The 25,419-nt window shown below is 43.5% G+C and overlaps 1 pseudogene; it reads right to left on the bottom strand.

Annotated features, from left to right (window-relative positions):
- Positions 1 to 5,448, bottom strand: part of LOC131254238 (uncharacterized) — a 46,078-nt pseudogene extending 40,630 nt beyond the window's left edge.
- Positions 5,449 to 25,419: the final 19,971 nt, after the last annotated feature.

Here is a 25,419-nt window from a genome sequence, read left to right as displayed (position 1 = left end):
CACCTTAAGCCGGAAATAGAACACCGAACTGATTCAGACGATATGTCATCGTCAATGGCGATAAGATAACCTAAGGCAAGAAAAGAAATGAGCTACAACAACACATAGACTCATCTAAGCTCTAAAACAGATTAGGGTTAGGTTAACTTACCCAATGATGAACTCAGAATCGCCGGAATAACGATTCAAAAGTGAAAGTTTAAGGATGAAGAAGAACAGGAAAGAATCTAAGATGATTCACCAACTTCTCTCTCACTTTCTCTCTCTTTCTTAGCTAGGGTTAGGAAATTCGTATGGAAAAGAGAGCTAGGGTTTTAAGGTCTATATATAGGCCTAACATTGATGAAAATAACCCCAGGGCCAAGGTATACTTAGGTTATAACCAAAACAGGCCTCTCTCGATCCAACGGAGCACTTCTGGTGGGCCTTTTTCCACGATAGGTCGGACTTAAGCTCACCGACCATGGATTTAGGTCAAGCTAAGATATCGATCGGCTTTACAAATCAGCCCGTGGCGGACCACACTCAATTCAATGTGGCCACCGAAACTCGATCAGACCACAAATACTATGACATGCCTGGGCCATCTTCCCTAATCAGAGGGTAAAATTGGGTCAGAATCCAACAGTTAGATTGCATAAAATCATCGCGCAAGCGACACGACTCAGATTTCGTAAAATCACATTTAATTTCTCACCGTTCTCACACTTTTTACTCCGGACTCAATCAAATCGACCCAGAACGTCATCTGGACTTGATTTTTGAGGTGATGGCCAAGTCCAACATGATGACCATGATTGCCTAAGATCATCGCTATCGGACTTTCGACGCGCGGTCCAGGTCCGATCCAGAACTTCCAAAAATTTTCAAGAGCAACTGGATTTAGCGATGAATCCCAGATTTCAAAGTAACATAGCGCTAATGATTCTATAGGTTTTGAGTCATGCAGATCCAATTTAAAGTGATTGATGCAAATTTCACAAGCAATCAAGTTTAGCACTAATTACCCCATAAATAGCTTCTAAGGAAAATAGAGGTAGTACTCGGGTCTTGGCACGAAATTTTCCGGGTCATTATAATCTACCTCCCTTAAAGAAAATTTCGTCCTCGAAATTCATACCTTCTCATATTCCTCAAGGATCTAAGGGTAGCTCTTTCTAACCTCAGCTGTTTCCCAAGTAGCCTCTTCCTCACTATGATGCATCCATAAAACTTTCACAAGAGGGATGACCTTGCTACGCAATACCTGCTCCTCTATCCAGAATACGTGTTGGTCGCAAGACATATGTGGCATCCTCGCTCAACCGCACCTGCTCCCAATTGATAATATGCAAAGGATCAAGAACGTACTTCTTTAGCATGAAACATGAAATATGTTATGCACGCCCGCAAGAGGTGTGGGCAAAGCAAGGCGGTATGCTCGCTCCCACTCGATCTAGAATTTGAAAAGGACCAATAAATCTCGGCATAAGCTTTCCCTTCTTACCAAACCGCTAACTCCCTTCATAAGAGAGACCTTAAGAAATACATGGTCTCCGACCTCAAACTCAAGCGGTCGTCGCCTCGTATCAACGTAACTCTTCTGCCTACTCTGTCCGAAGTCGACGTTGAATAATGTCAACTTTCTCTCAAGTCGCCTCCAACTCCGGCCAAGCAAACTACGCTCGCCAACTCTGCCCAATAATGCGGTGCTCTGCACGGCGACCATACAACGCCTCATAGGGAGCCATGCCAATACTCACATGGAAACTGTTATTATACGCGAACTCGGCATACGGGAGACAATCATCCCAACTGTCCTTAAAATCCAAAACACAAGCTCGCAACATGTCTTCCAGGATCTGATTCACATGTTTCGTCTGCCCATCTATCTGCGGATGAAACGCGGTGCTGAACTTCAATTTCACACCCATCGCTTCCATGATACGAGTCTAGAAGATAGATGTGAAACGCGTGTCTCTGTCAGACACAATCTCCAAGGGAACTCCATGCAGACGTACAATCTCCTTGATGTACAACCTAGCCAACTCGTCTGCAGAGTTTGTGACTCTGATCGGTAAGAAGTGAGCTGACTTCGTCAATCGGTCGACGATCACCCAAATAGAATCATGTCCCTTCTTCGTTCTCGACAATCCAGAAATAAAGTCCATAGAGATGAAGTCCCACTTCCATTCTGCTATGGGCATGGGCTGAAGTAACCCAGGAGGTCGGCGATGCTCTGCCTTAACCTGCTGGCACGTGAGACAACGAGATACAAACTCAACAATGTGAACCTTCATGTTGTCCCACCAATATGATCTTCTCATATCCTGATACATCTTTATGCTACCTGGATGCATCGCAAGCTTAGAACTATGAGCTAACTCGAGAACCTCCCATCTCAAGTCAGGAATGTCCGAGACACATAATCGGCCATGAAATCGTAGGCCCCCATCAGGAACTAACACTCTAATCGGAGTTCTTCCGTACCAACCCGCTTTCTCATCTTTGCCAAAAGCTCATCATCCGCCTGAGCCGCAACGATCTTCTCATCAATGAGGGGCTATACATGAATATGTGCGATAACCTCATACGACTCTTCCACCATAAGCTTCGCTCAAAGTCTCGCACAAACTCCAACATATCCCATTCTACTATCATCAGTGGAGCCGCAAACTCTATAGTCTTCTTACGACTCAACGCATCGCCACAAGGTTCGCCTTACCGGATGGTAAGAAACATCGAACTTAAAGTCTTTCAATGTTTCCATCCATCGGCGCGCCTCATATTCAAGTCACGCTGCGTGAAAATATACTTAAGGCTCTTGTGGTCGCAAAAGAGCTCGAACTCCTCTCCATAGAGGTAATGTCTCCGAGCTTTAATGCAAAGATGACGGCCACTAACTCTAGGTCATGTGTAGGATAGTTTTCCTCGTGTTTCCTCAACTGTCACGATGCATGGGCAATAACCTTGTCCTTCTGCATCTGAACACAACTCAAACGCACACGAAAGGTGTCGGTGTATATAGTATACTTGACCCCTTGCTCTAGAAATACTAGCATAGGGGCGAACGTCAACTTATCCTTCAGCTCTTGAAAAGTTGCTTCTGCTTTCTCATTCCAGGCGAACTTGAGATCTTTCCGCTTCAGCTGAGACAACGGTCTGGCTATCTTGGACAAATCTCAAATGAATCGACGATAGTAACCTACCAGGCTAAGAAAACTCCTCACTTCAGTAACCGAACCAAGCTGCTCCCAGTCCTGCACTACGGCTACCTTAGCAAGATCGACATATCCCTTCCTTGGACACCACATGTCCCAGAACTTGACTTCCTCTTTCCGGAAATCACACTTCTTGTATTGAGCAAACAACCGATTCTTTCTAAGAGTATCCAAAACGCTCTTAAGTGCTCCTCGTGTTCTTCCCGACTCGCAGAATAAATCAAGATGTCATCGATAAAGACAATGACGAATTGGAATAAGAATGGCCAAAACACCTGTTCATCGATCCATGAACATGGCGGTGCGTTCGTAAGACCGAACGACATCACAAGGAACTCATAGTGACCAAGCTAGTCTTAAAAGGTCTTCTGCACATCCTCATTCTTGACGCGCAATTGGTGATACCCTGACTCAGATCAACCTTCGAAAAGTACCATGCCCCTTTCAACCGATCAAACAGATCATCAATCCCGGGCAAAGGATACTTATTCTTCATAGTTACGATTCAACTGCGATAATCAATACATAAGATCAAGGAACCATCTTTCTTCTTCACAAATAAGACAGTTCTCCCCAAGGAGACACACTAGGCCGAATAAAGCCCAAATTTAACAAACCATCTATCTGCTTCCTCAATTCCTCCATTTCACTCGGAGGCATACGATAGGTGGGCAAAGAAATGGGCGCCGCACTGGCATGAGATCGATAGTAAAGTCAATCTCACGCCGAAGAGGTAATCCAGAATCGACTCAAACACATCTTCAAACTCCCGAACTACGGTGCGTGCTTTCAAACGCTAATTCAGCCATACTTCCAACAGAGAAGTATAATAATCAAGACGAAAAGGGTAATTGACCTTAACTGGGAAATAACTGTCTCGCCCTCAGGTACATGGATTGTCACCGACCTTACTTCACAATCATCTCTGCCGCATCCTCGTGAGCCAATCCATACCCATAATAACATCATAATGAAAAAGAAGTGCGATAAAGAAATCAACACGAATCGATCAACTTCCTAGATCAACCCAACAATCCATACAACGCTTGTTCATAGCAGAGGAAATTCCCGTAGCGGTAGTGAGCGTCACTCTCTTTATAGAAATAGTGCTCAAACTCAAATGCCTAATTGCGCATATGATATAAGAGAGGTAATGGACCTGTATCCACTAACATAGAAATGGGACTACCTTTAATGTGCGCTGTAACCTTGAAGGATCTCGACACCAAGTCAGAAGGCGCTTCAGCCGAGAGCGCATGAACTCGAGCCTTCTGCTGACGATTCGACGGAGGAACCATGGGCCACCGAGGTGGCCTCAAGCTAGGTACAACAGTCTCAAGGATGGATGAGCTGGCACCGAACGAAGAGGTGGTGGAGAAATAACCCGAGGCATCGGACGGCCGATCCTCTGCGGTGGAGTAAAACCACCGCCCGCATACGCGAAAAGTAAAAATGATCCAAATGCCCCATCTTCCCACAATTCGAACAACGAAGATCATCGCGCATCTGCCGAGCGGCGGTCTGGATGCCTAAGAGGAGAAATCGCCGCGGCCTCTTGCAAAAAAGGTGCAGTGCCTGGGAACCGTAGGTGCTCGCATATGGGACGACCTATCTCCGTCCTGCTTCGCTCGCAAGGACATGCTCACCAACTCCGCATAGGAAGAAATGCTAGCACAACGATATCTTCGATCGGATCTCAAGCCTCAATCCCTCGGAAAAGCACCGCATCCTCATCGGTGATCGCCTTAATCAAAGGAACATACCGACCTAGCTCGGTGAACCGATTCTCATATTCCGTCACCGACTCCCTCCTGGCGGAGGCGAAGGAACTCACTCTCCTTCTCATGTCGATACGTGACCCAAAAATACTTCTCGTGGAAGCGTGCCTCAAACGCCCGCCACGACCACTCATATCCTTCCTCAATAGTGCGAAGAACACTGTCCCACCATAGATCGGCCTCCTTCTCAAACATGAAGGAGGCAAGCTCGACTTGCTCGACCTGTGCAGCGGTCTCGGCATCTTAGAGATGCGATCAATCCAAGACTCGGCCTCCTCGGGTCTGATTACCTGGAAATGTGGGAGGTCGTAAGCGATGAAATCACTCAAAAGTGTCGCCGCACTAGCGCTCCCGGATGGGGGCATAGGTGAAGCGGTGGAGTCGCCCTCACTCGACTGAGCAAAGATGCCACCATGGAAGACAGAAACTGCTGCGAGGGAGTCGGAGTATGGCCGCATCAACATCATCATCTCGCATTCAACGAGAACTTAATGATGCCGGCTCGACTCAAGAACCGAAGGCGTGATTGGAGGAGCCATAGGTGTCACCAACACCAACATGAGACGGCCCGACTCGTGGATCTGTCTGCTATTGCTCGGGGAGGAACCCCGACAAGCGACTCAACCAAGGAGAGACGGGCCGAAGTCTTCGAACCCTTAGGAGGCATACCCTACATTCAACAGAGGATGCAACCTGTAAGATTCTACGTCCACATAATCCATCCACACAACATTCACAGCACAACTTCAAAGATAAACAACATGCATTCCATTTAACAAAATTTATCGCAATACAAGTAGTGCAGCATTACATGAATCACGACAGGGAAAGCATGTGAACTACAACATCTAAAACTTCAAACAACAACAAACAACTTCCAACTACAAAAGCCAACAACGGCTACACAAAAAAAGAAACAACAAAACAAAGCAAAGGACGACTACAACGACAACTACTCGTCAGAATCAGGAGATGGAGGCGGGGCACCCTTATCCTGTAAGCAACACAGGATAGACTTCAGAGTTCGAGTCACCTTCTTGAACTTATGCTTCACAAGGCCTCGAAGATCCATGATATCCTGGCGTAGAACAGCCTGCCCTTCCTCAAGCCGAGCGATACGGGCATCCCTGGCAGCCTGATCTGCGCTCTGCTCTGGTGCCACAGGAGGAGAGCTCTCACTCGTATCCTGTGCCTCAACCTCTTCCTCGTCCTGCTCTGTTTCTTCTTCAATCTCAGCTCCACCTTCAGCATAACTCTCATCCTCATCACTCTCTGACTCATCCTCACTCTCTGAGGCCTGTCGACGAGGACCAATTTCTATCTGCTTAAGGGTCGTCAGATTAATGTGACAAACAGGAACCGGCTTCTCTGCCCCAAGCCGATAGCCAAACTCATGTGCAAGCTTACAAATGAGTCGGCCAAATGGAAGCGATTCGGTCCTCCTAGTCGAACGAGCGATGAGAATAATCTGACGCAAGATGTACGTCGGCACACATAACTTCGCTCCTTGCCCCACCTGATATAGAAAATCTACCATCAGGCACGTACACTCGCTGTGGTTGCTCCACCTTGGATATACATTGAACGTACACATGTGGTGAAGCAAGCGGAAGTCGTCCGTCATGTTGGTAGCTAGAAGACTTCTATTAGGCTGCCATTCGACCAGACGACCACACAAGAGCCGGGTGCGACGATCCCTCTCGCGCATACTGTTCAAATTCTTCTCACTGGCATGCACCTCACCAAGTGGCACATTCAGGAGTCGGGATATCAAAGCGACGTTGACCGTGGCCTCCCGACCGCTACCACAAGGAATCTTGAACTGCAGAGGCTCCAGCGAAGGATCACGAATGTTGGCATAAAAAGCTCGAACAGTACTTGCATTCGCGCGATACTCGCCCTCAAACAAGGGACACCAACCAGCTTCTTCCAGGTGCTCCAACAACAGAAACTCGCCATATAGCCGCGGATCAACATGAGCCTCAAAAAGGACCCTACGGCCTTCATAGACTCCATGAGATAACTTCACCAACAAGGTTCTTCCAATGGGAGCTCGAGGATCAAGGTCCCGCTTGGTTTGGAATTCACGAGCGGCGGTCGTGCTCGCGGCGGCACCTCTCGGCCTCCGTGCACGAGATGGGCGGCTAGGCCCGGCTTCATCCACGGGCGCTCTCTTCTTCCCCATCAAAGAAAGAAGGGTAGAGATGGAAAATATGGTCGTGATAAACTCGAAGAGGGCCATGGAAATGAGAGAAAAGGGAGAAATAGGAAGAATGGTGAAGCTTCCACACACTTGAAATCTCAAGGGAGGATTTGGGAGCTTAAATGAGAAGAAAAGAATGTGTAAACAGCAATGGGGGGTGAGGTTTTGAGATGGGTTGGTTGGGTGTACACGAAAATGGAAGAAGAAGGAGATTTTGGGAGGATTTGGTGGAGTTTGGAGAGAAACTTGAAGAAAAGGAGATCTTGGGAGGGTGAATTGTGATGGAGATAGGGTTTAGGGAAGGTTTTAATCAGCAAACCATGGAAGGGTGGGCCACACTAGGCCACAAACTCGTCGGCCCGAGCCGGCCCGCTGATCGGCGAGGGCTCGCCGAACCTGCGAGGACATCGCCGGTCTCTGGACTGTCCAGCGATGGCTCGCCGTTTGGGCGAGGTCCTCCTAGTCCCTTAGCTCTAAAATGATGTGGGTCCCCCCCTGGGTCCCCCTGGAAATGCCCCGATCGGCCCCTTTGCTTGGTTCGACGCCTATCGGGCCATTCGGTTAGAAATCGATACAAACAGAGATTTCTTGACAATTGAAGGGTTAAGATGGGAAGATACACCATCTAATTAATAGATGGCCTAGAAGAGATTTTGGGTCATTGTGTGTGATCGGAGAGAGCACAGACTCGATCTCGGCGATCGTTTCCGAGTAAACTTTCATCGATAGAAGCAACGAGACACAAACACAAAATCTACGATAAACTCACACCCAAATACACTAAGTGGCGACAACATGCGGTGTGTGACCATAACCCAGTCCGGTTTAATCCAATTCATGCTCGATACCAACTTGTAACGCCCGAAATTCGGGGGTCGAGCTAACTCACCTCCCGAGTTTCAAAACATCACTTATGCAATATATTTAATGGTGGATGTATGTTGTCCGTATAAGTGCATAAAACATGGAATAGATTAAGCCAAACTGTAAATAGAATTCAGGGATAAGTGAAGAACGCAAGCGAAAAACTTATAGAATCATAAGTGTACATGTGCAAATCCTCGAAAAACATATACATACCAGGTCATTTTACAAGTGTTGCTATCAAAATATTACAAGTATCAAATTACATCATCTATTCCGAAAAAGAAATCCCAGTCCACGCATTCGAACAAGGCTCACTAGAACCCGCCCGAAAACCGCATGAAAGAAAATGCCGCCTCATCATCTCGATCTCCTCGCTCGCCTCGGTCGATCAACATCTCGCAACATTAGCAACTAAGACAGAGTCCGGTGGGTGTTTAACACCGCCCGAAGCATGGGAGTGAGTGATTAACTCTGGAACAATAAAGCACAGTTAACATGTTATCAATTCAATCAAGCAAGAATGATAAAGTAGAATAATCAAACATGTCCTAAGTACTCTTGTTAATGCAATGATGTATGTAGAATGATGCGTGCCCTCACGCATACACCCTCGCGTCTTCATCTTACGTTACGCATGACATCACCTCAAAGTGCGCCACGTCTACAAAGCATATGCAAATACGGTGCATGAACATGATTACCAAGTTGTTATTAGTCCTTTTCATACAGCAGGATTGGGAAGCTAAGGTACCTTCTTCATATCACCATCCAAACAGTAATCCATTCTAGGGTCGTCAGTCCTAGACAATCTCATATGATCATATGTTTTCAGGTCGTTGCAAAGGGCTCGTCACCAATCAATGCACGCCTATCACACCTTCGTTACTACACTAAGGCTCATCACCTCAATTTGGTATCCAAGCATGCTCGAGGTCACTACAAAGGGCTCGTCACCAATCAATGTAGGCCGATAGCACGAATATAGTGTCCCATACCACCATAATCGGCTCACGAGTTTGGTTGCTCATTGGTCACTACGAGGAGGCTCGTCACCCCAGCGTAGGCTGACAGCTTAACCACCGTGTCTCATACCACCATGTCCGGCTCATGAGTCTTAGCGGATCAAGGTACCAAGGTTAATAGGATTTCACTGGTAAGTTCGGTACCCTAGATTCAAACAATAGCGTTCATATATGGTGAACATACATCGGACAATCGGGTTACTTGACGAACTCGACTAGCACGAGCGCACGTTGGGTTGAACGACATAAAGTGTGTAAACACTCCGTGTGGCCAAACCACTGCCGACAAGTCTAATATGACTCGGGTTCGTCAAATCGTGTCCTACGTGGCGAAAGCAACCTCAGCTACGAACTCAAGGCCGATTACCGATTTTTTGGACTATTTCCTAGTCCCAAACACATTCCACCACAACAGATATTCATATCAACAATCTAGAATAGTAATGGAACAACAACTCAAATCATGTGGTATGTAAGCATCTGAAGAGTATCAACTTAACATGGATTTACACATAAGTAATGCTTGAAGTTAAACAACAAAGAATGTAACTTGCATGAAGGAAATCATACACACTAATAGGAGTGTTGAGAATCGCTTCTCAACGCCCGCAATTAGGTTAATATGTTACACTTTAGATCATTCAGACATTTCTACAAACACTTAGAATACATAATACAACATACATGACGTATGTTGAAATACACGCATTTGGACAATTCCTTTTGCCAAGGAGTTGACACACATACATCTAGCATACATACACGACAAATAATCATGGCAAACACATGTGCATATTTTATACGTATACGGTACTTCCTACATACACATAGAATACACAAATCTCAATATAACACATGCATATCAGGAACACAAAATAAACATAACATTTGGCATGTGAAATTGCATCCATAACAAGAATAAACCATTAGCTGGCATTGAAAGCCTTGAAAACCATAACCTATACGATTAAAGTCCGCACCTTAAACCAGGAAAAGAACACCAAACTGATTCAGACGATATGTCTTCGTCAATGGCAACAATATAACCTAAAGAAAGAATAGAAACGAGCTACAACAACACAAAGACTATTCTAAGCTCTAACACAGATTAGGGTTAGGTTAACTTACCCAAGGATGAACTTGAAATCGCCAGAAGAACGATTCAAAAGTGAAGGTTTAAGGATGAAGATGAACAGGAAAGAATCTAAGATGATTCACCAACTTCTCTCTCACTTTCCCTCTCTTTTCCTCTCTCTTTCTTAGCTAGGGTTAGGAAATTCGTATGGAAAAGAGAGTTAGGGTTTTAAGGTCTATATATAGGCCTAACATTGATGAAACTGGGCCAAGGTATGCTTAGGTTATAAACAAAACAGGCTTCTCTCGATCTAATGGAGCACTTCGGTGGGCCTTTTTCCACGAGAGGTCGGACTTAAGCTCACCGACCATGGATCTAGTCGGACTAAGTTTTCGATCGATCGGATCTACGAGATCAGCCATGGCGGACCACACTCAATTCAATGGTCACCAAAACTCGATCAGACCACAAGCACTATGACATGCCCGAGCCATCTTCCCCGATCCGAGGGTGAAATTGGGTCGAATCCATCGGTCCGATTGCTTAAAATCGTCGCGTAAGCGACACGACTTAGATTTCATAAAATCTCATTTAATATCTTACCGTTCTCACACTCTTCACTCCGGACTAATGCAAATCGTCGAACATCACCTGGACTTAATTTTTGAGGTGATGGCCTAGTCCAACATGGTGACCAATACACTAAGATCATTGCTATCGGACTTTCGACGCGCGGTCCAGTCCGATCCGAACTTCCAAAAATTCCTAAGAGCAAATTGGATTTAGCAATGAATCCCAGATTTCAGAGTAACGTAGCGCTAATGATTTTACAAGTTTTGAGTCATGCAGATCCAATTTAAAGTGATTGATGCGAATTTCACAAGCAATCGAGTTTAGCGCTAATTGCCCCAATAAGCTTCTAAGGAAAAATAGAGGTAGTACTCGGGTCTTGGCACAAAATTTTCCGGGTCATTACATGTATATATCAATATTGAGTTAAACTACTATAGACTAACCCATATCTTAGGGCCCTCATTGATGATGACGCTTTCCACCATGCCTTATAGGAACTATCCAAACCTTGGAGCCTACGTTGTATTCATATCAGGCCCCATAGGAAGGCCCAGTTTATTTCATGATAGAGAGGGCGAGGAAGCCCACTTGATTGTACACGGTTCACACTCTCACCCCTTGCCGTAGATGGAAGAATATGTGGTAGCAGATTTGGTATATCCATTATTTAGTACATCATCACCCCTTGCCGTAGATGGAAGAACATATGGTATCAGATTTGGTATATCCACTGTTGAAGCTCATCTCGATTCATGGGTTAGATCCACCGTCCTTATAGGGGACCCCGCCTTAGGATATATGATATACTAGTACCTTGAATAGCTTATGATAGTCTAATGTGGACCATTCCATAGAGACTTCTATATGAGGCGTATCGTTCAGTCCCTATTCTTGTAAGTGACATATCGGTTAAGGCCAATCATCGCCCGTTATATCTGATAATCATGCTAGTGTACTTAGTCTAGTATGACACACTGAGAACATGCATAGTATAACATCATGATACATGCCAATACGCATCATTTGTATGCATGTTATGAGGAGTGATTGATCATAGCATATGCCATTGGGCTGAGATGTTTATGAGACTCCCTGTGAGACGGAGTTACCCCACATGATCGCGCGGTATGCATATGTTTGATGCATGATTGGATGATAAGACTCATGCATCTCACATTTGTGTGAAATGATCACTTAGCGCCCTAGTGATATCAGGGTTGTGGCCTCCACAGCCACATCATGGATGGTCAGAATGGATACCAAAAATATTTAGTTCTGGCATATGGGCACTTTAGATGTCCATAGGTGAAAGCCCCTAAACCCTTATGGTACCAAGAGGTTGCTCCAACGTCGAGATCGAGTGGATATATGATCGCCCGAGTGCCAAATACCAGTAGGTCGTGTCTCCCACTGTATTGTGGTCGGTTGGAAGGGGGTGTAGCCTTATCCGTCTAAGTGAGGAGGCTATAAGGTAGGTTGAGTATGACGAGCTCGTAAATGGGTCCGTTATCGATGAGTCGGGTAAGTATTGACAGACTACTGGTTAGGTAGATAGTGAGGTCTTTTTCTCTTGCTAGTTGCGTGGTTGGAAGGTAGCAGCCAGTGTGGAGGGTATTAGACCCTAGCGATATTCTAGAGATGAATTGTACTGATATGTGGATCTTGATGAGGACTGGCATGCATGCGTTACATCTTGCATATGACATTTAGCTACATAGGCCTTGTATCACATAACTTGATATGGATGATAGCATTATGGACTTGCCAATTTTTTCATGTACTCTGATATTATTTGATTGACACATGCATTATGCACACACGCACACACCCTCTGAGCTTCTTATAAGCTTATGCACGACCGTTGCATGCAGGTAACGATAGGTCGCAGCAGCGCTGAGGTAGGAGCGCGTGGCAGACCATCTTAGAGCTTTTGGTTATTATTATATTTCCCTTTTCACATTGTATTCAATGATTTATTATAGTGGATATGTGGTGATGTTGTTTTGTAACTTGGTTATGCTTGTGGTTATGCTCCTTTACAAAAAAAAAATTCAGACTGAAAATCCTCCTTGTACGATCCCAGGATCGGAATCTGGCATATGGGTGTCGGGAGCTGAGAATGGGGTACTGCGGAGGCTGTCGGCCCTGGATTCGGCGATAAAAAATTTTCTGAGCTTGATTTTTGAGTTTGGAGCGTGACAACCTAAGTTCAAATCTCAGCCACCCAATCTAGCCTTGTGACACTACCATTTATCCATTCATTCAAGCCTCTACCAGTTTCATCGGATCAGTGCATTATCATTGTGCAATATTCATTTCCTTCTTAACCCTCATGCTCCTCATATACATCAGCATCATAGTGCATTTTCATCATTTTCACACATCTGACTCGCATGCGTATGCTTTGTAGCTTATCAATATAATCGGATCTTACCCATCATAAACCTTAGCCGCTTAGCCATCGTTTTAGCATATACATTACATTCCATTATTTTCTATTGTATTTAACTGGTAGTCGTATGGTTTGAGACTTTCTGATATAATCATAGCAGGTCCACCAGAAACCTTAGTTGGTTGGCCGTCATTTTATCATAAGCATCCATACATCATCCAAACACATATATACTTTGCACCAAACACTCGATCGTTTCGAACATATGGTTTGCAGCTTGCCGATATAATCGGATCCTGCCCTTCATAAATTTAGATCGATCAATCACTATTATCATTACATCACGTTCCATTTTCCACATGTGAGAACTACTCTTATTCTTCATAAATTAGTCAGATCTTGTGAAGTAAAGACCGTACATCCGTATGGGTATAATGGGTACTTAACGCCTTCCTTCTCTGTAACCGCGGTCCCTCAGAATCTTTGAAATGTAAACTCATGAGTCATGTTTGAGCTAGCTAAGGATCTCCGGGTCCTCAATCTTCAGTGTTTTTACGAGCTTTAACCGACTGTAGAATGATAATAATTGGTTAGTGGCAACTCTGGTCAAATATTACACCCTTCATAAAAGCCCTCGAGCGAGGCAACCAATGGAAAGAAGAGGGTAGATCTCTAGTACCAAGGAAAATTCATTCTCCAGTATCCATAGAATGGCTACTCTGCTGAGGAAGAGCTAGTTACGCTAGATGCGACCCGACTTGAAAAAAAAAAGGATCTTACAGATTCCTGAAGAATATCTATTCTCGCACATCTACATATGCATCCGCATTTGCATTAACATTCATAATAAAAGGAACAAAAAATTATGCCTTCGCGAGTCAGGCTTTCTCGAAGAAGTCTTCCTCATCGCAGTATAATCCGCACCATATTTCAAGCAGTAATAGATCATGATGAGGAAGACGTTCAACCCTTCCATGTTCTCGATCTCATAGAAGCTCAACCTGCACAACCACAATAGGCAAAAGCCGTGAGAATGACATGCATCCAAGAGACACAAGGCATGAAAGCAATGCAAAACATGTTCCGGCAATTCATGCAAGCGCAAGTGGCCACAGGCAACAACCAAGTTGGTCTAGTTCAACAACAACAATCAACTCACAGACTCCTCACAACCTCCAATTTGAATCAAGCACAATCGTCGGACTCCGCAAAGGACCACCGACACCAACCAGCGTAGCCCTCAACCAGGGGCACTTTCTTCAGTACCCTCCCGCAGCTGAGAGTCAATCTTAGAACAATCCCGCAACCGAGATTCCCAGTAAATTCCAGAACAACCTCGCAACCGAGGCCTCCAATCAATTTCCAGCACATCCCGCAATCGGGATTTCCAATCAATTTCAAACCGATCCTACAAACATGATCCCCAGTCACTTTCAGGATAGCTTTGAAGTTGAGGCATACCATCAATTTCCAGCTCGGTTTCAAACCAATCCTGCAGCCGGGACTTCCAATCAATTTCCAGCACAGTTTCAAACCGACCCTGCAAATAGGGTCTCCAGTCAATATCTAGCACAGCTTCAAACCGACCCATCAAACAGGGTCTCCAGTCAATTTCATGACAACCTCGCAACTGAGGCCTCCAATCAATTTCCAATTCAGTTTCAAATCGATCCTGCAAACAAGGTCTCTAGTCAATTTCCGACACATCCCGCAACAAGGATTTTAAATGTGAATGCGCACAATGGGGGTCAATGTCAATCCCAGCTTGGAGTAGCACTGGTGAACGCCCACAATGGGGGTCAGTGTCAAGCCCAGTTCAACCAATGAAACATGACAAATACCCAACAAGGGGGTTACTTCCCAATATCTCAACCTCCCCCGACCGAGAGTGCTTTTCAATTTCAATTCCCCGCACATGGGAATATAGTTACATTTCAACAAGCTCCCCCTAATGGGAGCCATAGGATCGTATAAATCGATCACTATGCCGAATTAGTGGAACGGGCCTTGCCGAGAGAGACGTCGGTCTCTCAAATGAGCCGTGTAGAAAAAGAGGAGTTGTGGGAGTAGCTCCAAACCATGCAAAATCAGCTTCAGAGATAGTAAGGGGTTGATCTCCCCTCAATAAAGTTCATGGACTTATGTCCCTTCCCAAATGCACAGGTACCTCAGAAGTTTGAGGTACCAAATTCAAAAGATACGACAGCAACGGATGTCATATGGCATATCTCAAGGCATTCTATGGAGAATTGAATGTAGTGGCAAGAAATGAAGGAGCACTCATTTGGCTATTCCAAAAATCTTTGAGGGACCATGCCTCGGACTGGTAGACTTCCTCAGATTTCCACCAGATCAAAACCTAGGAACAATTATCATAGGCATTTGTCGACAGGTTTACCTACAATCTCAACATGGCTCCTAGAAGAGCAGACTTGGTACCCTTGAGACAGAAGGGCAACAATACATTATCCGCATATGTAGGGCGATGGCGAGTGATGGCCGCTAGGATGTGCACTCCAATCGACGACGAGGAGAAAATCTCCATGATCATCCATTCAACGAATCCGGGCATCTTTGGATATCTGACCTCGCACCCCTATACGAACTTCACTTAACTCCTCCATGTTAGAGAGCAAGTGGAAGCGGGAATACATGCAAGAACAATCTCCTTATGGCCTTATCAAGCCGCTCTAGCCAAACAAAATAAGGTCGAGGGAAGACCCATAGGAAATGGGAACGAAAATGGCAACGGTGCTACCCATCACATGGCAGAAGCCAACATCATCATTATAGCTCAAGGCACCCAGCAAGAACCTCAATAAGGGCACCAACAGTACCAATAGTACCGTCCTCAGCATCAACAACAAATATATCAACTACCACCACCACTGTGGTAAATTCCACAACCACAATAGCAACAACAACAATTCAGGGGAAATGTCCAGTACCCCCATCAGAATAGGCAGGTGATAGGGAGTTCAGGAGATTCACCACACTCATACAAATGTACAACCATATCATGGCAACGTTAGTGCAAAAACAACTCCTCACTCCCCTGTAATCCAGACCACCTCCAAATCCTCTACCAATGAACTATAATGAGAATGAGTACTGTGAGTTCCATCAAGGCTAAGGTCATTCGACGGAAAGATGCTTTTCTTCAAGACATACAATCCAAGATCTTATCAACTGTTGAAAGATCTCCATCTCAACCCCTAGGACTACACCAGTGACTCCCCAAATATCCTTCAAAACCCTCTACCACATCATCCATCAGACCCTATCTCATCACATTGACCAATTATCGACGTCCTTGAAAAGGAAAGCATTGATCGCTTCTTCGCTCCTCTACGATCTATCCATGCCGTATCACAAGATTGCTCAAATGCACCACTAGCCTTGTAAGGCACCCTAAGTCCCTCTCCCAACAGTCGAGCCAGTAGTCCTCCAAAGAAGGAGAACTCCTCATTAATTGTACAAGCCGGTGGTATTAGAAGATGAACCCTCCAACTTTAAGCTAGTCATCTTGGAAGGGGCACCCTCAGCATACAAGTCGGTCATCTTACAAGGAGAAGCACAAGCAATCACTGATAAGTCACTAACAGCACCTTTCCACATGTCACATTGGCTAATGAATGATAAGAGGACTCCCCGACAAGTACCAGTAATGGAGAGAAGACCTTTCTTCATCCCATGACAACGTCCAACCACAAGTGCAATCATGCCACAACCTAACACTCATATCATCTATGAGGACAAACCTCATTGTATCCCATTCATCACATGCAATAGACTGGTCCTATAGACAAGGGCTCCATATGAGGAAGAAACAGTGGTCATTCCCTTGGCACTAACATAACTCCCAGCTCAGCAAGTAATGTTTGAGGAAAAGGAGCCTCCATGCTACAAGGTGGTCCCTTGGCACTAGTTGGAGTGTGACAAAGTGAAGAACCTAAGCCTTGGCAGTCATGGTGACGACAAAGGAGCTCTGTCAACATCAGATACAACAACACAGCTCCAGGTGATCCCATCACATGTATCTGTATGGGAACTACTATGCACATCATGGACACACCGAGAATTTTCGCCAAGACACTGAACAATGCTCACATCACCTCAGACACTCCACCAGAGATGATCACGCTGATGATAGGGCAACTCACGCTCAAAGCTATCACCTTCACGAATAATGAGCTTTCTCCTGACGGACGAGAGCACAGAAGGTCTCTCAACATCGCCTTACGATAAAGAACTTATGAGTTCCGCTGATCCTCATTGATTACAACTCAAGCCTAAACATGTGCCCACTCCAGACGACAATTTTCCTTAAGATCGAGCCATCATCTTTCCAGCCAAGTGACATGAGAGTCAGAGCCATCAAAAACTCTTGTTGAACTATATAAGGAGAAGTGGACATTGAAGTGCAAATCGGTTAAGATATCTCAATCATCACTTTTCGAGTCTTGGATATATTTGCATCCTTTAATATGTTGTTGGGAAGGTCATGGCTTCACAAGGTCGAAGCCATCCCATCCACTCTTCATCAATGAGTTAAATACATCCTCAACAACAAGACAATCTCTATCCTAGCTGAACCCGAGCTCATCATTCCTAATGACTATGGTGCACAAGAGCCAGACGTTTCGGTCATTGACATCCAACATTCAGAGAAAGACCTTTACCACAGTTTCGAAATTGAAACTATGAATACAATGGTCAATCCGGCACCAATGAGCATTAAGTATGTCTTTTCGTTGGTCGAACGACAAAGCCTCAAGTACCATGTGAGGAACCACTCAAAAGCAAGGGCAATAGAGACAATCTACAACAAAAGGAAGTGGGGACTGGGGTATACGCCTAATTTGAAAGATAATTAGAGAAAAAAGGAGTCCCGATGCACACCGATCAACTTCGTCAAACTTGTGATTCCTTGCAAGGAGGAGATATTAGTAACACCATACGAAGCTACCTCTCTATGTCACAATGAGGTTCTATGGCCCCCTATCCAGTGGAAAACAATCCTAGGGCCATAAAGGAAAGAACCGCTTGCACCTGAAGACGAAGAAGAATTAACCTCGGACCATGAGCGGGATCAAGTGTAACACTTCGAAGGATGCCAGGATGCATTGATACCTGTCATCACATCCATAACTTCAACCAAACAGGGGTACGCCTTGTCTGTCACGACTTCAACCAACTAGGGGCACACCATGCCTGTCTCGGCTTTAACAACTAGGGGCACACCCTCTCAGTCTCAGCTTCAATCAAACAGGGGCACACACTGCCTGTCTCAGCTTCAACCAACCAGGGGCACACTCTGCCTGTCTCAGCTCCAACCAAACAGGGGCACACCCTACTAGTCTCAGCTTCAATCAACCAGGGGCACACCTTACGAGTGTCAACTTCAATTAACCAAGGACAAACCTTTCTTATCTCAACTTCAACCTTCCAAGGGTACACCCTACTTGTCTTAGCTTCAACCATTGAGCGGCACACCCTACATGTCTCAACTTTAATCAACCAAGGGTACACCATGCCTGTCTCAGCTTCAGTAATCAGCCCAGGGCATGTTATGCCCACACCACATACATCATCCATCAACAACCAAAGACATCCATCATCCAGTCATGGCCACGATGGTCTAATTCATTGGACCAAGAAGGGACAGTAGCCAGCCCTAGATTGGTTCAATGTGCAAGTCCCACAATAATACCTAACATGGGGGCAAAAAGAACTCCAATGTACCATAAGTGACTCAAGAGGGACTGAGTACAACTTAGATCATGAACCCAACCAAGGGAATATAATGGTTATTGGGCCAAACCATGTTTCTCCATTCAATGCATCGACCCCCGCCTCTTCAGGGGAGGGAACGCGGGGTCTCAACTAGACAACTACTCCCCTAATCATCAAATTGGTTAGTGAACCATCCAAGGGCGTCAGTCTCCAAAAAAAATGCCAATTTAAATAGCATTTGGTACCTAAGCTAGGTCAGGATCAGTCATGGTTAGAAATATTGGCCTTCTCATGGTCCCTTGGAACCCAAAAATCCAAAAAAAAAAAAAAAACTAAAAAACCATCTAGCATTTTAGATTCTTAAGATTTTTAAAAATCAAAGAGCATTTCAATTCTTACATTCATAAATGTGCCCAGTTCATCTAAAGTGCCACATGAGTTTAAAGCTGACACAAATGATTTTGACATCGAGTTAGACTTCGTACTCATAGGTCTGGACAAAGTTCAAGGAGGGGAAGATGATGACCCAGCTCCCGAACTTGAGGTTCTCCTCAAAAGTTTAAAACCAAAGCTAAAGTCATAGCCGATGACTTCAATGTAGTAAATTTGGGAACCCACGAAGTCCCTAAGGAAGTACACATTGGAAAATATTTGCCGCCAAAATTCAAGCAGAAAATGGTAGAATTTCTGAGTCTGAGACTATCTAACTTTGCATTCTCATATAAAGACATGCTGGGGCTCGAAGAAGAACTTGTTGCACACCATCTACCAACAAAGCTAGAGATGAAGCTAGTAAAATAGAAGCTCAGAAAAATGAAGCTAGAATGGGCCTTGAAAGTTTGCAACTAAGTCATCAAATAATACAACATAGGATTCTTGGTAGTCTCAAATGACCCTTAATGGCTTGCTAACATGGTACTAGTACCAAAGAAGGATGTTAAGGTCTGGATGTGCATCGACTTCCGAGATCTCATCAAAGCAAGTCTTAAAGATGACTCCCCCCTGCCACACATCAATACTCTAGTCAACAACACTACATGGCATAAGTTCTTCTCCACCATTGATGGTTTCTTTGTTTACACTCAAACCAAGATGGCTGTCGAAGATCATGAGAAGACTTCATTTATCACACCATGGGGAACATTCTGCTACAGGGTTATGCCATTTGTTCTGAAGAGCCTGGGAGTTTTATACCAACTAGCGATGATAGCCTTGTTCCATGATATGATGAACAAGGAAATGGAAGTATACATCGTCGACATGATCATCAAATCTCGCATGATTGAAGGACACTTTAAAGACCTAAAGAAGTTCTTTAATAGGTTAGAAAAGTACAAGCTTTGACTTAACCCTCATAAATGCATCTTTAGTGCAGCTAGAGTCAAACTTCTTGGCTTCATAGTTAGTGAGGAAGGCATCAGGGTCGGTGAAACAAAGACAAGAACCATCATCGAAATTCTAACTCCAATGATAGAAAAAGAAATCTATGGCTTTCTTGGAAAAATCCAGTACATCAACCGCTTCATTGCACAACTCACTCCTATCTATGAGCGAATATTTAAGATCCTTCAAAAGAATTCAATTAAGTCCTCAACCAACATAAAGAAATAGGAATGAACAATCAATATACTAAGTTGAAGTTCATAAATTACGAGACTAGACATTCAACACTTGAGAAGACATGCATGACCCTAGTTTGGGCAACTCAGTGACTCTGGCAATACATGATCGTATATCATATCCTTCTCCTCGCTCGTATGGATTCTCTCAAATACATGTTCGAGAAGCCAACACTCACTCGAAGGATAGACAAATGGAAGTTACTTATGTCTGAGTTCAACATCACCTATGTCACTCAGAAGGTAATCAAGGGACAAGCCCTTGTTAATCATTTCACTACCCACTAGCAGCCTGATTATCAGCCCCTAAAGACCTTCTTCCCTGACAAAGATCTTTTACTCATTAAGGAAGAAGAGGAAAGAAAGACAGACGAGTTGATGTTATTCTTCGATGAAGTAAAAAATTCCAAGGGAAGTTGAATTAGATCTATCATTTACTCTCCCAACAATGTCCAAGTCCTATCTTTAGGTGAATAGGATTCGAATGCACCAACAACATGTCAGAGTACGAAGCTTGCATTGTCGGTCTGAAAGAAGCCATTATCTTAGGTGTAAAGAAGCTATGAGTATTTAGATACTCACAGCTTATCATTAGCCAGACCAATGGAAATTAGAAGACTAAAGATGAGAAGTTGATACCATACCATGTATACCTTGAAAATCTAATCGTAGAGTTCAAAGAAGTCACCTTCTCATACATTCCACGAGTAAAGAACCAATTCACAGATGGTCTTGCCTAAATATGGAATAAAAGAGAGTAATTATGAATAATGTTAATTTAAATTATGAATTGAAAGGTGGGAATTAGGGTGTCAAGGATCCACTTGTAGCTATCAGGATGCTACCTCACTTTGCTTCAAGAGACACAAATGGAATTTGAGTCCTATTCTATACAAATGGAAGCATAAGTAATTAAATCAAATCTTTGAACTTTTCATTGATCTAGTCCTTAATGGAGTATTGTGGAGATTGGAAGGGATTCCATCATCCTACCATGCCCAGGAGACAATGGTGAATAACAAGATTTACCAATCTCACAATATCAAAACAAGAAAAGAATATATCCAAAGTTATCACAACATCTATTATAATTTGAGTCACAATAAGTCATAGAAAACTAAAAATATTCCTTTAAAATCAAACTAGAAGTCAATGAGGTTCAAGAAAAACATGAATTAAAGCAAGAAAATCATTCCAACATGCTACAAGATTCACCTCTTAGCCCTAACCAAGAAGTTTAGTCAACCATTGACATGATTGGATCTAAAACCCTAAGAGAAAGCATTAAAAATAGAGAAGGAAAGAAGAAAAACTCTTAGGAGGTTGCTCCACCCTTTGGCTTTGCTCCTTGTAACCTAATTCATGTTTAGAACTCCTTAGAGAATCCATATTTATAGCCTTTGTCCAATCGTCTTTGAAAACTACCTCAAATTTGTGCACTCTGCATAATACCTCTGATGACATCGAACAACCTTTGATGCCATCAAACGTAACTTGAATTCAGAAGTCACACCCTTTCATACTGCGTAAAGCCTTTCGAACTACATAACTCTTCATGTCATTGAACATATCTTCGATGTCATTAAATAGTCCTTCGATCTCATCGAAGGTGTTCGATTAATTGTGAATGTGTCCAGAGTGTTCCAGCGAGTTGCTCCAAAAATCCACAAAAATCTCGATGTCATCAAACTGCTTTCGATGTCATCGAGCAATCGAATAGTTTGTCAAAGTCATCGAGAACTGCATCCAATTTGTTCAGCAACCAAACTTGATTTTCTATATGTAACATCCCGAATTTTTTGCCAACTTAGAGTGAGACGTCCTTGGGCAATGAGTCTATCATAACACCTTATCGACTTAGGAAGGAGCAATCGAACTTAGTGACATTAAAGGACCCTAGGATCAAGCCATCCGACTAATCTAAACACTGAAGTCTTATCCTAGGATTTAACTATAGAAGCGACCCTCTTTACTCTCATGAATCACATAGGAGCCCCATGGGCTTCACCTAGGGCTATTTCTACTTCACATAAACCCCATTTCTAGTCCGTTATTTAACTATAGAAGCGACCCTCTTTACTCTCGTGAATCACATAGGAGCCCCATGGGCTTCACCTAGGGCTATTTCTACTTCACATAAACCCCATTTCTAGTCCGTTATACCCTTTTCACTCTCAATTCATCACCCCATTCTCTTCCCAACCTCTCAAAACTCAATCCCAAAGTCTCAAATTCCCCTTTCAACCCATCTCCTTCAAAAATCTCACCTTTCACCACCTTATTCTTCAAAATTTTGTAAGTACTTTCATATTAGACACAAATCCTAAAGCTCAAAGGATGAAAAACTAAAATTAAACTAAAATTTGTTATAAATAGTAAATATATAAATAAAATGGGTTTTTGACCATTAACCTTTTGGAATCTCACAAAATAACTAGGTTATGTGGATAGCTTAGCTTCTCTTATCCCAAAATCATATATTGCATGTCGAATAACTCATCCGGTTTGCAAGATACACTCGTTTCAAAAACCGAGTGGTAGAACCACCACCAGGACCACCAGATGGCTGCAGTGGCACTGCCTGGTTGGCGACGCACCACCGATGCACCGAATTTTAGTGGACCCTCGCTGAAATTTTCTGTGTTTTCAGGCCGACTTCAAAAAGTCATATCTCCCTCATATATAACTTCGATTTAGGTGATTCAAAAGCTAGATTGAAGCTTGATAAGTTTAGTTTCATCTAAAAATAAATAAATAAATAAAATAAATTTTTTAATATAGTTAAATCTATGATGATGTGACAACTATTCAAAAATTATTAGTTCGGACATTTTTGCTTCTAGAATTTTTAGAATTTTTCTATGATATAAAATTTAATGAAGTTTGGTGAAGATAAAGTAGATTTGATGATGAACCATTAAAAAAAATAATTAAAATAATATACTAACTAAAAGTGTCAAAAAAACATAGAACTGCTCGGGGACCGTATCCTATAGTATAATTTAGGTGAAAATAGGTTAAGTGCAAAACTAAATAATCGGTGGATTTAACTCAAACCACCATTTTCACAAATGGAAAGGCCTAAAACCATTAATACCACTGACTCAATACTATAAAAATATTAGAGAAATCCCATGGGCCTGTTGCTCTCGGGAGTACATTGAAACTCCGTATCAGATCTAGACCGCACGTCGAAAGTCCGATTATCGTGAAACTATACGGTTATATCCGTCCTACTGGGCTTGACAATCATCACGGGAATCGAGCCTAAATGGTATCCAAAAATGCATAACTTGAGTCTTGCGTAAAGTATGTGAGAAACATGAATATCTTTAGAAAACGTAATGAAACTTAAGTAAATTAGGTCGTTCGCTTACGTGCGAAATTGAAAATTTTGGACTGTCAGTTTCTGACCAAACTTCACCCATGAAAAAAGAAAATTTCGCTGCACGAATCCGTATAATTGTGGCCCCGATTAAGTAAGTATGACCATTGATCTCACATGGGTCCTCCACGGTCGATCGGCCTATCCAATCGCATCGAAACCACATCGTGACATAGATTCATTGTTAGGGAACTTACACTATGACATATGTGAGTAGTGGGCCTTCCTATGAACCCTATTTGTCAAAAATAGTCACCCTTTTGATAAAAACTAAGTATACCATGGCCCTGGGGCCATTTACATCACTCTTGGGCCTATATATAGCCCTCAAACCACCCCATATCTTTGATATATTTTACATGTATGATCTATGTTGAATACAAGATGCTTCTCATGTGTTTGTTGAAATGTTTGAATGAACATAAAATTGTGATTTGTGCTTGCCATGACTGTTAATCTAAGATTCATGTTTGTCATATGCATGATGATCTCTTTGTGTAAGGAATTGCCATAATATATGTTGTAACTAATCTAGTCTATGTATTTAGGTACCCGTCGTTCCGTTTTCGGGAACATAGAGTTTAAACCAAGTCCAAATCGAGTATTCGACAAAAGGTGCGGACTATAAATGTTTAGGTTATGATTTTTAATGCTTTCAATGTAAGGCCCATATCTTAGCCCGTACTGTTCCGTAGGCTTCGCCGGTCATCCCAGTTGAATTTCGGCAACCCACGGTCAGTTATCGGTGTTTGCGCATGACCCTGAGATGTGTCCCGTATATCTGAGTCGACTCGACCCGAGACTTATACCATTGCGACTGTGCCAACACCGCGATTCCAACGCCACGTCTCGTGCGTCAATGCGACGCTTAGATCATGAGATGTAGCTCGTGCATTTTAATAGCTATGGACCACACATTTATGGGGCTCACATATCACAATGGCACCATTTCCTAGGTTATCATGGGGTGATGTCATCACCCCATGCCAAGTAATAAATACTTACAACCAATTATGACATTTATTTTCCCCATGAGTCAACCCTAGCATTTATGGCCTTACATGAATTAATTACTCTCCCTCTTCTCTTCTTCTTCTTCATTTTCTCCCCTAGCAAGAGAGAAGGTGAAAACGTCCATAGCAGCTCTCCCATTTCTAGTCAAATTCACCTTAGATCCCCTTCAATCCTACCATCAGAAGCTCATCTCCACCATTGAAAAAGATCCTAAAAGGGCTTGAGGACCCGAGGAATTGAGGAAGGAGTTGATTTAGAGGTGGGTGCTTCTCTCTCTCTCTCTTTCATTTTTGTGTGATGTGTGGCCCACTTGGATGGACCCCAAGTTGATGTAGGTTTTATCCAAACCGTCCAAGTCATGTGGACCCTACCTTATGGATGATAAGAAAACACAAAAAAATCAGACCCATTAGGTGGGCCACGTTCATGTGGGACCCACCTTGATGAACATGGCCACGTACACGTGGGACCCACCATCATGCCGTGTTTATCCATACCGTCCAGCGTTCCATGGACGCTGGACGTGCAGTAGGGTATGGCTAACATGGAGTTCAT

This window comes from Magnolia sinica, chromosome 8 (genome assembly GCF_029962835.1).
Source record: "Magnolia sinica isolate HGM2019 chromosome 8, MsV1, whole genome shotgun sequence".
Taxonomy (NCBI): Eukaryota; Viridiplantae; Streptophyta; class Magnoliopsida; order Magnoliales; family Magnoliaceae; genus Magnolia; species Magnolia sinica.
This window is presented reverse-complemented; position numbering and strand designations above follow the sequence as displayed.